Source organism: Equus caballus, chromosome 10 (assembly GCF_041296265.1).
Source record: "Equus caballus isolate H_3958 breed thoroughbred chromosome 10, TB-T2T, whole genome shotgun sequence".
Classification (NCBI taxonomy): domain Eukaryota; kingdom Metazoa; phylum Chordata; class Mammalia; order Perissodactyla; family Equidae; genus Equus; species Equus caballus.
Window position 1 is genome coordinate 75,598,988 of NC_091693.1, and position 13,511 is coordinate 75,612,498.

The window sequence follows — 13,511 nt, forward strand, 5'->3', positions numbered from 1 at the left end:
GCTCTGTAACCCACGGTTAATCAGGGCTCTGAGCTGATTCCATTTCGTTGTCTAACCAAAGCGTTGTCATCATCTGCATAATTGAAACTAATCACTAAGTCCAGTTTCTAGTCAGTGGAAGGTGGAAAGTGGGCTTGAAGGAAAACATTCTTAAGACCCAGTCCTGGAAGTGGTTTGAATCATTTCTGTTCCTATTTCATTGGTATGACGTTCATCACAAAATTTTTTTATAAAATATCATTGGGATTTTGATTGAGATTGCATTAAAACTGTACATAAAATTTTCATGTACAGTTTCATGGAGAAAATTTTCATGGAGATCTCTCTCCATTTACGTATATTTGTTTTCAATAGCGCTCAAGAAAGTTGGGCCACACCTAACTCCCAAGCCACTTCGCTGGCTTGGAAGAAAGAGAGAACAAATTTTTAGGACGTTAACATCTCCAGCTTAGTGATTCAGTGATAAAATCAGGCGAAATTAAAAAGAAAGCTGTATTTCACTGAAATGTGCAATTTCATGACCTATAGTTTCTTACATTGTTTTCAACATTATATAAAAAGAAACTTGTTTTAAAGTATACAAAACATTAAGATATTATATCCAACTAATAATTGATGTCTCTAGATGTTCCTCTCATTAAATATAATAAATTATTCAGGATCTTCACTACATCTTCACTAATTACTTTTAAAAAACACATTTGCTTATCTTTCTTAGTAAAAATGATAAAATATTTTAAAAATATATTTAATTATATTCAATATTTTCCAAATTTTGTACTTTGTTTTAATATTTGGATAGTAAAAATACATTTATAATAAAGAGGTATGAATGTCACTAAACCTGAATATTGAATGTGACTACCTCATTGACTTTTTTCCCTGTTTTTTCTTTCTCGACAATAAACAACTTCAAAGTTCTATGCAGCTATGACAACTAAAAATTCTGTTTTTCCTGTTCCTATGTTTGCTAATTCCCTCACTGGTACCGTAATTTTTTAAAATCTTGCACTTTATATTTTATACGCTCACTTCCTGTACACTTGGAACAGCTGCTCCTTCTAGAGTCCCGATGCTCTCATCTTCTAAGGCTTTAAATCTACTCTCTCAAGTTCTCTTTTTAGTCTTTAAAAATATCAATATTAATATTAAAACATGTTTATTTTTTTTATTCTTTGAGCCTGTGAAAACAAAGCCTTTGGCATCTTATTTAAGTAAGTTTATCATTCCACCTAAACCTACAAATCTGGGAATTGTGGGTTTTATTTCTAAATTGCCACATAAATTCACAGTATAAACTATTAAGTTTTTAACTTAGTACTATCACTAAAAAGAGAAAGTATAACAAACAATAAAATGAAACCACGTATTCTTCCACTACATCATTTTGCATATGGGGGACAAATGTCTCGCAAAGTTAATGCTTGGATCCTCCCCTTGGTGTTTTTATTGCCTGTTGTCATGGCCACTTTCCTGAGAATGCTGTGTTGCTTACGTCATACAACCATTGGTTAGAGCACAAATCAGCGTAAACACATTTAGATTGTATCATAAAAGCACTTAGTAACACATTAATTCCAAAAGCTACTCCTCTAACTGTAGCTTGGTAAAAGATGAAAATGGCAGAGAATATTATCTAAAGCCTTTTGTCCCTGCCATACTCATTTACCCTGAAAACAAATTGCAAAGTGATGACATTAAGGCAGCTTTTCTATATTTGACAAGAAATAAAAGGTCCATTGAAAGTAATGAACCTTTGTGTTTTTCTACTCTAATTGCCATGAGTGTGTGGAATTATTCTGAAAGGGAACATGATTTAATAAAGGTTTACATGCAGCTGAGGAGGAATAATGAAAGTCGTCGAGAAATGTTGGAGCGGTTCTTATGGTGGATATTTTGGGGAGTACTTTCATTATGTAAATCAATATAAATACAGTGGTCGCTCTGTGGAAGCAGCTAAATTCTAGAAAGATCAGAATCTTAGATACTGCCTTCCATGCAAAAAATAATTAATTTCAGGAGTAATTAATAAGCATCCACTTTTTGCTGACCTCTAGAGAAGGCTAAAGCAAAGGATAGAATGGAAATTAAAATAAAGAGAAATCTAAGCTACACTATTTTCTTCTATCTTCCATTTTTTTTTGTCAGATATATGAGAAAGCCTAAATTATAGAAATACATTAAACATTGAATGTTAGTATAATATATGCAGGAAGTAAATTATAAGTAACTATTTTTTTTTCTCCTCAGTTCTCTTTAGGTGGATTTTTCTGGAGATGAAGATCTTAATTGGATCTCAGTAATTCTGAAAACAAGCTAGTAACAAAGCATCATATTATTGTGTTCATCTTTTGTGTGGTGCCATCTTCTCTCCTATTCTCTTTGTCTTGGGACTGATAATTTTAGTCTTTTCCTATCATTTTCCTAGTCCAGTCTTCTAGGTAGACACGAGCATCATTTATTTCTCTTTTTAGCTTTGTCTTCTCTCTCAGTCTATGTCTTTGCCAGTTTCTGTATATCTTCACTTGGTTAAAGGAAAGTCATGCAAAGTCAAAGAAAATTATGTGCAACCTCAAGAAAATTATGTATCACAGAACATCTGATTGACAAAATAGTTCTGTAAGGGTGAAACACGACAGGGGTTAGGCGGACATTAGTGCAGCGGGAAGCTGAGGAGGCTGTCAGATGATTGTAGGTGTCACACAATGGACCACATAATTTAACAATGGAAAATAACTTAGCAATCGGAAGGCAATGAAGGATTCTAAGCAGCTGTAATCTTGTTTGTGTTTAGAATATTAGTGCAGCAGCTGGTATCAAGAATCAGAGAGAATGGACAGAAGCCAAAAGACCGTTTAGAAAAGTTTATGGGAATCAAGAGAAGGGATTATGGAGACTTGAACAGTAGCTGCTGTCAGGATAGGGGAGAAAGAAATTTGATAAGATGTGTGAGCTGCGTAACTGGAAATTTTAATGGAAGTTGGTAATTGACTACATAAGAAATGAATGACAGAGAAAATCGATTAGTTTAAACCAGAAGTCGGCAAACTTTTTCTGTTGAGGGCCATAGTTTACAACGCATGGTTTAAGCCATTGATTGAATTATGGTGACAATACCTGTTTTCTTCTAGGCATTTTATGGCTTCAGGTCTTATGTTCACAAGGAAAGCCAAAATTATAAGAGAATAGATGGCAATTCAACCCATTACATGAAGAATTTTTTGAGAAGTGGGGAAAAAATACCAGAAAAGGCAATGCATAAAAGGACAATACTTGATATTCTTAAAAACCTCATTTTAATTGACACTTAATTAAAGTCCTTTTTAGAGTATTCAAAATTACGTCATTCAGAAAAGGATCAAATAAGAATACATGCTGTAACTATTTCAATCATAGAAGCCCCTTTAAGTTTTATATATTATGAAATTAGTATCAACCGAAGGTTCATTTCTTTGTTTCTATTCCACTTTTGGTACTTTGGTCATGGTGTCAAGACTACTAACTTCTACATATCATCCTTTTTGGTGTTTTTTAGTGCCTGGTAAACACGTTTGGTCTCCCAAGCAACTTGTTTGTGATTTCTAAAATAGTTGATGATTTTTGACATCAGTCACACTGAATATTCATGTTAGGTTTGTTTTGTTTCAGTCTAATAATTTTTAATCAATTTAATTTTTATATCAGTAAAATACTTACAGAGTTCAAAACATAAACATATGTTCCACACCAACTATGTGGAAGATTACATCTTCTGAAGTGTCTTCCCGCTGAAAAGCAACTAAATTTTGAAAAAATATATACTCTTGTTTTATTTCTTATGTTTTTATTCCTAGACTTGCAGGAAACCAAAGACTACTCTGGGCCTCCCTACTGCTATGATATGACTTAACCTGGAAATCCACAGCTGTGATCAGTGAACAGCGAGAAAACGGTAAAGATGTCCTTTGGGCAAAGACAATGCCAGCACTGCGTCAGGAGGCTATGGCTTAGGACTTTGGCATGGTGGGGAAATTGAACTTGATAGTCTTTCACTAACTGAGATTTAGAGGGTAGGGAGCCAAATCAAACATTTAAAGAAGTGGGAAGTGTTCCCTATGTGTATCCTCTGAATTCACACAGAACAATTTAAATAATAACGAATAAAATTAATATTGGAGTGCAAAGGTACCTTTGTTTTTTTAAATGCTACTAAGATTTCTGTGAGAAAAATACGTACTGGATTATAGGTCCTATTTATAGGCAATTCTCATCTCAGTAACTTCTCCTAGATTTCTAATTTTTAAAGTTTTTCTTTCTGTTCTGGAAGGGAAATATGGAGATACGCATCTTCTTTTGAGTGAATAAAACAATTTCAGCGATCATCTTCTTTTTTCTGTTAGTTCCAAATAGCAAAGTGCTTACTAAATGGAATGTTGAGTACCATTAAATGCCTGATCTTCTCTTCGAGGGTTTTAGTTGTTCTGCATTTAACATGTCAGACTGGAAACTAGCCACTGCACAGGATCAGCTCTCTGGTTCTTCCTGTCACACTTTGAAACTGTTATTCTGTTTGTCGTTGTACTCAACCAAGTAAGATAAATTGAAAATACACTGAAAATACACAATTTTAGACATTAACCATTTGATTGACTTGAATTTCTTGATTGAAATGATTTAACCACTTATTTTCATGAAAGAAGAGTTTGGCAATCCTCACCCTAACTTTGATAGGACTTTTGTTTTAAATATGAACTGACAAACTGGTTTGTAGTTTAAAATGTTCTTGGATTTTTGTGTGTCCGAGACTGTAACAGTGTCATGTTATAAGATTCACACTTTGTACTTTTTAATCAGTTATTTTTCATAAAATGCCAATTTCTATACTGTCTGTTCTGTTTGACCAAAGTCATCCTTCTATATAAGCTACAATATAAACATATATTTCTAGCCATCCAGTTCAAATTTTCTTTACTAACTTGTCATATTTTTTACTACAAGTATACTAGATTAAAAAATTGTCATGCAATAATGTTGCCAGATTCCTTAGTTAGATGATTTAAAACTAATCATGACCTCTTTATGACAAAATTCATCTCATAATCATTTCTAAACCTGTTGAATCCATTTTATAATGCCCAATCAATAGACATTTAATGAATGAATGGATAAATATATAAATGATTTCATGGAAGGCCTCAGAATATTGAATTAATTTTACTAACACATGCTCATTTAAATCGATCATCTTGCCATTGATACTAAATAGAAGCTCGGTAAATATAGATCTCAATGGCTAATTTGAGAAGAATCTTACACTATATACATATATGCTAATTTTTGTTTCACATTTTATTATTTAAAATACTCACAAATTGAACAAGACTAACTTCATTTTATTTTATTTTTTAATAGAACCTTTGTAATGACAGATGAAAGGAATGATATGTCATGTATATACTGATTGCAAAAATACATTAATAAAGATATTATAGTTTTCGTGTGCTAGGTAGACATGTATTTATTTATTCTACAGACATTTATTGAGTACTTCATATGTGTCAGGCTATTAGCTAGGTATTGAATATAAAAATGATTTAAAAATCATGTGGAGAAGTCTAGAAGGAATCAAGCAGATCGTCAGATTTGGAGAATCTAGGTAGGGATGCTAGGAAATCTAGAAAGGGAAAAGATCATTCATTTTAAGGAAACATTTCAATCTTGCTGAATTTGAGGTGCTGTGGATCATTTAGGTGAATCATATAGCTTCATGGTTAGGAGCTGTGATGATTAGTTTATATGTCTGCTTGGCTAGGCTGCATTCTCCGGTTATTTGATCAAACACCTAAGGTAGGTATTGCTGTGAAGATATTTTGTAGATGTGATTAAATCCATAATCAGTTAACTTTAAATAAGGGAGATTATTGAACGCAATCTGAGTGGGCCTGATTCAATCACTTGAAATGCCTTAAGAGTACAGCTGGGCTTATCTGAAGTTAAAGTCCCCCTGTGGACAGCAGCTTCAGCTCATGCCCGGGAACTATAGCCTGTGCTTCCCGACAGCCTGCCCTACAGATTTCACATTTGCCTAGCCAGCTCTCACAGTTGTACAAGCAATAAATCTCTTATATATCACTTACTGGTTCTATTTCCCTAGTTGAACTTTGACTGATACAGGGACTTTAGAATCAGAATGCCTGATTCAAATCCATATTTCACCACACATTAGCTAATTACAAACGAACTAATTAAACTCTCCAAGACTATTTCCTCATCTGTTAAGTTGTAATACTAACAGTATCTACTTCTAAGGTTGTTGTGAAGATTGAGATAATCTACATCAAAGTTCATTGTATAATACAGTGCTTAGCACAAAGTTTGTACTTGATCAATGTTAGCTGTTATTTTATTAAAATGTTGTTACTTCAAATGAGATCTATGAAGGATAGTTGGACAAATGCTTCAAGCTCAGGAGAGATATCCAGGATATAGTTAAATTTAGGGGTCCTCATCAAATAAATGCAAGTTGACCCTATAATTTGCATGAAGTCATCCAAGAATCTCTTGGAAAACGTATAGGTGATAACCAACAGTGAACACAGAAGATTAATACGTATATCTATTAACTTTCCATGGAGGTCTAAGCTCTTACAATCTTTCCTGATAAACGTTTTTCAGTTTCTTAGTTGAAATTGTAGACAACATGATTATCATATTGTAAATAATAGAAAACTTTGGAATATAATGTAGTTAGCAGAAATGTTGCAATGTTCTGCAGATATAATAGATATTGCCCAATAGCTATTCAGATTCCTCGGGCTTTCCTTATGCTCCACCCAACTTCCAACTGCCGCTGTCTGCATCTTTGCCTCATTGATTTGTTTTTCAAAATATGTGAAGTTACTCTGCTCATTTGCTCCTGAGAGTCTGGAAGTGTTATGGAATTAATATTCACTTCCTCACCTCAGCAGCATCACCCAATGACTCTCTAGAGTTACTATATTAATCTCCAGCTCCCTTACCCTTAGTTAGGGATAATTCTAAATTGTGTATTTTGAAGTGTTTCCCAGAGTTTCACCATGGAGTTAAGCTCCATTCAACTACTGTGGTACCCTGCTTTGTACTATACACTTTAGTATAGACTGAATTTCCTTGTCTGTTTCTCATCTCTCTCCCCTACTAGTGTCCTTCGCACATTTAAATAATCTATGTGTCATTGGATACATTTGCCCCAGGGTCACTTTCTGCAGGAACAAATGCTAAGACAGGGCACTCAAAATTTAACTGAACCGAGAGGTCAAAAGCCTTTATTGTTCTAACTTTTGGATGATTTAGAAAAAAACTTTACAAATGTGGGCATACCCTCTTGCCATTTCATAACTAAGCAATAACCTTGTAAGTCATTTTGTGTAATGAGAGAATAAGTTAAAATGTTTGATTCTGGTGTTCCTATATCTGATTTAAGAGAGTGGCTGAGGTCCTCCACTTACATACCCTTAGGTTCTCTTACCCTGTGACTGCACCTGTGTTTCCTAAACTTCCACTGTCATTCACTGTGGAGAGCATCCTTACTCTCAACGGAGACAGAAGAGAAGATTCCACAAAGTATTGGAGGCAATCTGAGGTTTGAGGAAAGATGGAAAAGTCAGAGAGTCAAATATGTTATGAAGAAACCCAAGCACTTATTAGCATGATTGATAAACTGTCACTTTGGAAATTAAGTTGAAGGTAATTGCCTCCATTATTTTTCAAGATAGAAACCAAATTTAAATAAGTCAAATTTAACAAATTTTGAGTTACCAGTAAAAGAAGCTAAAAAATCGATATGAAATATTTTCCCAGGAAAAGGCATTAGACTTTAATGATTGCACACTGGGTGATGGAAAGCATTTAAATTTACCTAAGAAAAATGTTTTTTAATGACTTCATTTATTCTTTTTTTTATAGCCTTGTGAAATTGTCATGTAAAAATCTCAGAAATACTCCCGGGTGTGATATTGAGAGGCAATTTCACCACCTATTATAGAACTTCGCAGTGTAATATAACCTGTTGTGCCTCACTGCTTAATCACATAATGGCATTCAGAAATTGTTCATACTGCCTGGCAAAAATGTCTTGCCATATGCTATTATAGCCACATGTATTTTTATTGTGATTTTTATGACATCAGAAAACATATCAAAACACTCAGGAAAAATCTTAAGTGAGTAGCCATAACAGAATTATCCAGAAGAGCAAGAACTTTATGAACAAAGAGTATATCTAATAACAATTATTTTTTCATAAGGCATTGCTGTTATAAAATATGCATATTTTTAAGCTCTTCTAAAACTGTGTTTACAGAAGCATTGTCACTAAAGCAAGGCCAATGAGACTACTTAGTGTCATATTATTGTATATTTTCACACAGAGGAATAAATTAATAACTTTTTTTGTATTCTAGATATAATAGGCAATGACATATTATATCCTCTTATAGAAGCTGTAAACTATGAGAGAATATTTCCAGTATTCTATTTTCTATATTTACAATATTCCAATTCTAAAAATTTGTCTATTTTTATATGTTATGTACACTCACATTCTTATTAACTATAAAATGAAATTGCAAACAAATTCTAAAATGTTTAAATGATAAAACAAAAGCCTGCTGTATAGTAATAAAAAGTGTTTCATGATTTCATTCATGGGAATAACATGGATTTAGAGAGGTGAATACATCAAAAATATGTTGCATTAATTGTCAACCATTTGTATTTTAGATTAAAAACAGGAGTAGAAATTACTTTTAGGAAAAATACTTCAGAAAAAGTATTTTTTAACAAAAAATAGTCCAAACAGTGTTTGAGGATGCTATCCTGCTTTAAGACTGATTGCACAGTGGGATGGCTTTTGGGACACTAAGTAAAGTTGTCAAGTGGGTGACACTTGTCTTTGACTCTTTTCTATCTCTTGTACCAGAACGTTTCATCTCTGCAACACATTAACCGTGGAAGTCACATTCCCGAAGAAATTTCTCTCATCTAGTTTCCAAAAATCTCACTAAGTTAGAAAATCACCTTTCACAAATTTAATCTTAAGTACTTATCTTTCACAGAGACACCTGCATTTTCAAGGACAGAGTGGAATTTATTAAAAAGCCCTCAAAATACCAGAGATTACTGCAGAAGGACTAATCAGGAGAACTAGGTAGAAGTTATGTGAATGCACATTTTTATTCAATATGAAGTAAGAAATTTTAAAAACCAAAACTCTCTAGCAAAATGTCATTGGAAGTATTCAGGCTAAGTCAGAATAGTTAGAACCAGAAACAATAAAGGTAGTTCAGAGTTGCTTCTAAATGTGACTAACTTTACTTAGTCAAAATCTCAACTTTTCAGTGTTTTTGTTTCTTCATCTGAAATATGAAGAAAACTGAGACATTTCCAGTTTTAACATTCTAAATGTAGTGCGCTTTCATTTTATAAAAATATCAGAATTTAGAGGCCGCGGCGGGGAAAATGGCGGACGGGAAGGCGGGAGAGGAGAAGCCTGAGAAGCCGCAGCGAGCTGGAGCCGCCGGAGAAGCCTAAAGAAACCGTTCCAACTCTTGCTCCAAAAACCCTTTCCGTAGCAGCAGCTTTTAATGAAGATGAAGATAGTGAACCAGAGGAAATGCCTCCAGAAGCAAAAATGAGGATGAAGAATATTGGAAGGGATACACCAACATCAGCAGGACCAAACTCCTTCAATAAAGGAAAGCATGGGTTTTCTGATAACCAGAAGCTATGGGAGCGAAACATAAAATCCCATCTTGGAAATGTCCATGACCAAGACAATTAAATGATGTGTTCGGAAATTGGGGTGTGGGGTGGGTGTAAAGTTAAAAGGAACAGTTTCCTTTTTTAAAGAATGGTATAAGACTATCTTTGGAGCCGCCCTTTTTTTTTTAAGATTGAGTGGTACACTAATAAATGAGAGTTTGAAATTAGAGGTAATTTATGTTTTATATACAGATTTCAAGACATTTGCTAATTTTGTAGTTTCATGTGATTAGTTTCCAAAGGTTACAGATAATAAATCAGAAATGGTACCTTTCTAAGAATTGCATATTTTTTTAGACACAGCTATTAGCACATTAAGAGAGAAGCAAAAAGTTACTATTTCAACTGCAAGCAATTACTAACTTAACTCCCTTTTTACCCAAACTGTCTGGCTCCCAGGAACAGCCTTATAGAGAGGAGGGAGTATTGTGTTGGGAGAAAAATGTTACTGGACTGTTGACTGAAAGTAAATTCGATAAAATACAGCTTTTTTCCTAATGGGCGTTGGTTTTGTTTCAAGTCATCGTAAACCAGGTATTGCACTGCTCTCAGTGGACACAGATGCTTAGCTCTTTAAAGAACATTTTAAAGTTTTATGTAAACTGTTGAGTATTTGAAATAGCCCACTTCACCTTAATGAGTCTTGTCTACCTTCATTAGTCTTCAAAGAACAACCATTTGCTACCAAAGTAAATCAGTATTTTGAATGTGCTTCTCTTGGTTTTTGTTATTAGCTAGTTCCTGTAAGCATTTCCACCAGAACTTGAGGCACACCATAAGGAAGCTGTTTCTTTTAAAATACAAACCACCACTGAAAATTTAAATGTACATAGTACTTAAATATTTGGCTGTTTTTATTTTTTAAAAGGTATGAACACCAAAAAAAAAAAAAGCGCAACATTGTATCAAGATGGAAAAGAGAAAGATGCACTTTCTGTAACTTTGTCAGAGCCTTTAAGTTACTAGTGAAATCCGATTTGGTTTGAACTTAACTACAGGAATTCTTATTTAATACAGTAACATGGTTTATTTTAATTGAATACATCTTGATCAGTGGCCTCTCAAAGCACATTTTAGGTACTGAAAATAAAAGGAAAGAAAATGCATCTTTAAGCATATTTCATGGAATCTTTGATCACATATACTTTGTTAGATCTATGTGTTGTAGGGTTGTGGTTTTTTAATTTTTGTATTGTATATGCATTTTTTTTAATGTGACAGTTAAACACATCTTTAAAAGTACAGTCACAGATAAAAGAAACATACAGTATGATGATTTCCTTGAAAATTCCTACAATGTTAAGTTTAGAGGCAGCTTCAGACTATTTTTTGGTGGTAACTACTTGCTGAGCTCTTTAGTAGGTAATAACTGCAGAGAAGCAGCCTGTATATAGTCCTAACACTTTGTTCACGTGCATTTAAGTTTAGAGTAAGCCCCAAGTAAAACAATGGAAATGTACATAGAACTATTAGTTCTTACTTACATGATTTAATTCTATCAAGATACTTGAATTTAACTTGCTTTAAGGTAGGCAAACTTTCCATTTTTGTCCATTTTAATGTTTATGTTAAAAATAACATCCCTCTCCTACATATTCTTTTCTTGACTCAAATGAAATATTAACCTACAGTCAAGATGGGAGAGAGAAATGACTGAGATGAATGTCTTTACTAAAATACCAATAAATTTGTCAAACCCAAAAAAAAAAAAAAAAAAAAAAAATATCAGAATTTAAACTAAAGGGGTTTATGTAGACCTGGGCTCAGTAGCCATTATTTCTTCTTCTGAGGAGACTGATGGGGGTCTTGGTTTCCGCTTGGTGTTCTCATGCTTGTTTCTCTGGACTCTTAGCAATGACACATGGATGAACATGCTGTTTCCATTTGACATACTTACTGGGCGAAGGCAAACATTTTATTAGCAACTGTCTACCATGGCCTGGATATATCCCATAAATGATTTTAAGGAGGGCCTTTCTGTGGCACACTTTCTGAAATTGCTCCCATTGAATGCTTGCTCTCCAGTAATGGCATTCCTGCTTAAAAGCATGTTCTTTCAGCCTTTTAATAACATTGCACTCTGTCTTCTAAAGTCCATTGTTTCTAATATGAAGACTGATGCGGGCCTTTTCTAGTGCCTTCTGAGGTAATCTTTTAAAGATCTTTTCTTAGAAGATTTTAGTATTTTAATTTTATATTTGATGTTATAAAATATCATCATCATACATCTATAAGCTTTCCTTTTTCTTATTCTATTTGATACTCAATAGACTCTGAATCTAAAAACTGATGATTTTAATTAGTTCAGAACAATGTTCTTTAATTACTCTTTTGGTTAGTTCTTAAAGCAACTCTGGCTCTCTATTGTCTTTTCATGGAAGTTAATTTAGACATATATTAAAATTTCTGGACCAATCACCTATGCCTCTTAACTCTTCTTCTCCTTCCATTTTTTTCTTTGCAGGAGAGAATCCTTCAACTTAGTCTACTCGTTCATTCTTTCACACTTCTGCTGTTTACATTTTGTTACTCATCCTATTTACTGACAATTTTTAATAACATATTTGTTTACCCATTTTAAATAGTACAAAAGAGCAAATAATCAAAAACAACCATCCTTTTCCTATTTTTTCTCAGGCAAGTTCTAGATGCAAAAACTTCTAAAAATTTGTTTTAAATCTTCTAGTGGTTAGCTCTATATCGCAAAAAGAAAAAAAAAAGTTCACGCTGCTGTTTCTTGATTTGCCAAATTTTATCTATTGGATTTATATTGTGAAAAATAAGAATTTAGTTTACACTTAGTAAACTTCCTATCCCTTCTCTAATCATTATTTGCATCTATATTTTAGTTTATCAATTGGTTATGTGGGCAAATGTAAGTAATACATTCACAACATTTTTTTCTGATTTTAATCTATATCTCTTTATTGCTAACAATATGAGATAATAATATTAGTGTTTTATCCTAGAGTTTCTGATTGGCTTTCTTCTTTATTGTTGGGAGAAGAAAAGTAGAATTTCTTCACAATATCCTTAATACATTATCTTTTGTAACTAGAAATTAATTTGTGTTTTCCTTGGATTTTCATTCTAACAGTTTGCCTCATATGTGGACAATATTCTCTTCTATAATTTTTTGTTTCTCCCAAATATTTATTTTCTTTTTTAAATTTTTAAAATCAAATTCATATTTTTTTAGTCTTTCCCTTATATCTACTATTCTATAGAAAATCATTTCTTTTCTAGAAACTTTTCCTCTTGGATCTTTCTTATCTTCATCTCCAAAGTGGAATAAGTGTAGTTTTTTATTCCTTTTATAGCTACTATCCTGGAACTTTACTTTTATATTCTCCTAGTTTCCATTCACTAATTATTTGATTCCAAATCTAAATGGGGTACATCCCTACATAAATTCTTATTAAGAACTAAATAAGAAGTAGCCTTTCAAGTACTTACATACCTGAAAAATTTATTTACCCTATCTTAACTCTTGATGGAAAATTTGCCTGGATATAAAATTTTAAGTTAAAAATTATGCTCCTTATAAACTTTGAAGGGGAAAAGAAACAGAAATGAAACAAAATTTTGCCATTACCCTATTCTTCAGGGAATCTGACCGTTGTGATAATGAAGCAAGGCACAGATCACTCAGTTCATGGCCATGCAGAAGGCAAGTATGGGGATGCAGAGAAAGCAGCAGTTTGACTGACAGTGTCATGGGGAAGAGAGAC

General features: G+C 33.2%; 1 pseudogene; it reads left to right on the forward strand.

Moving 5' to 3' along the window:
• Window positions 1–9,477: 9,477 nt before the first annotated feature.
• Window positions 9,478–10,491, forward strand: LOC138915826 (PEST proteolytic signal-containing nuclear protein pseudogene; annotated as a pseudogene).
• The last annotated feature ends 3,020 nt before the right edge of the window (window positions 10,492–13,511 follow it).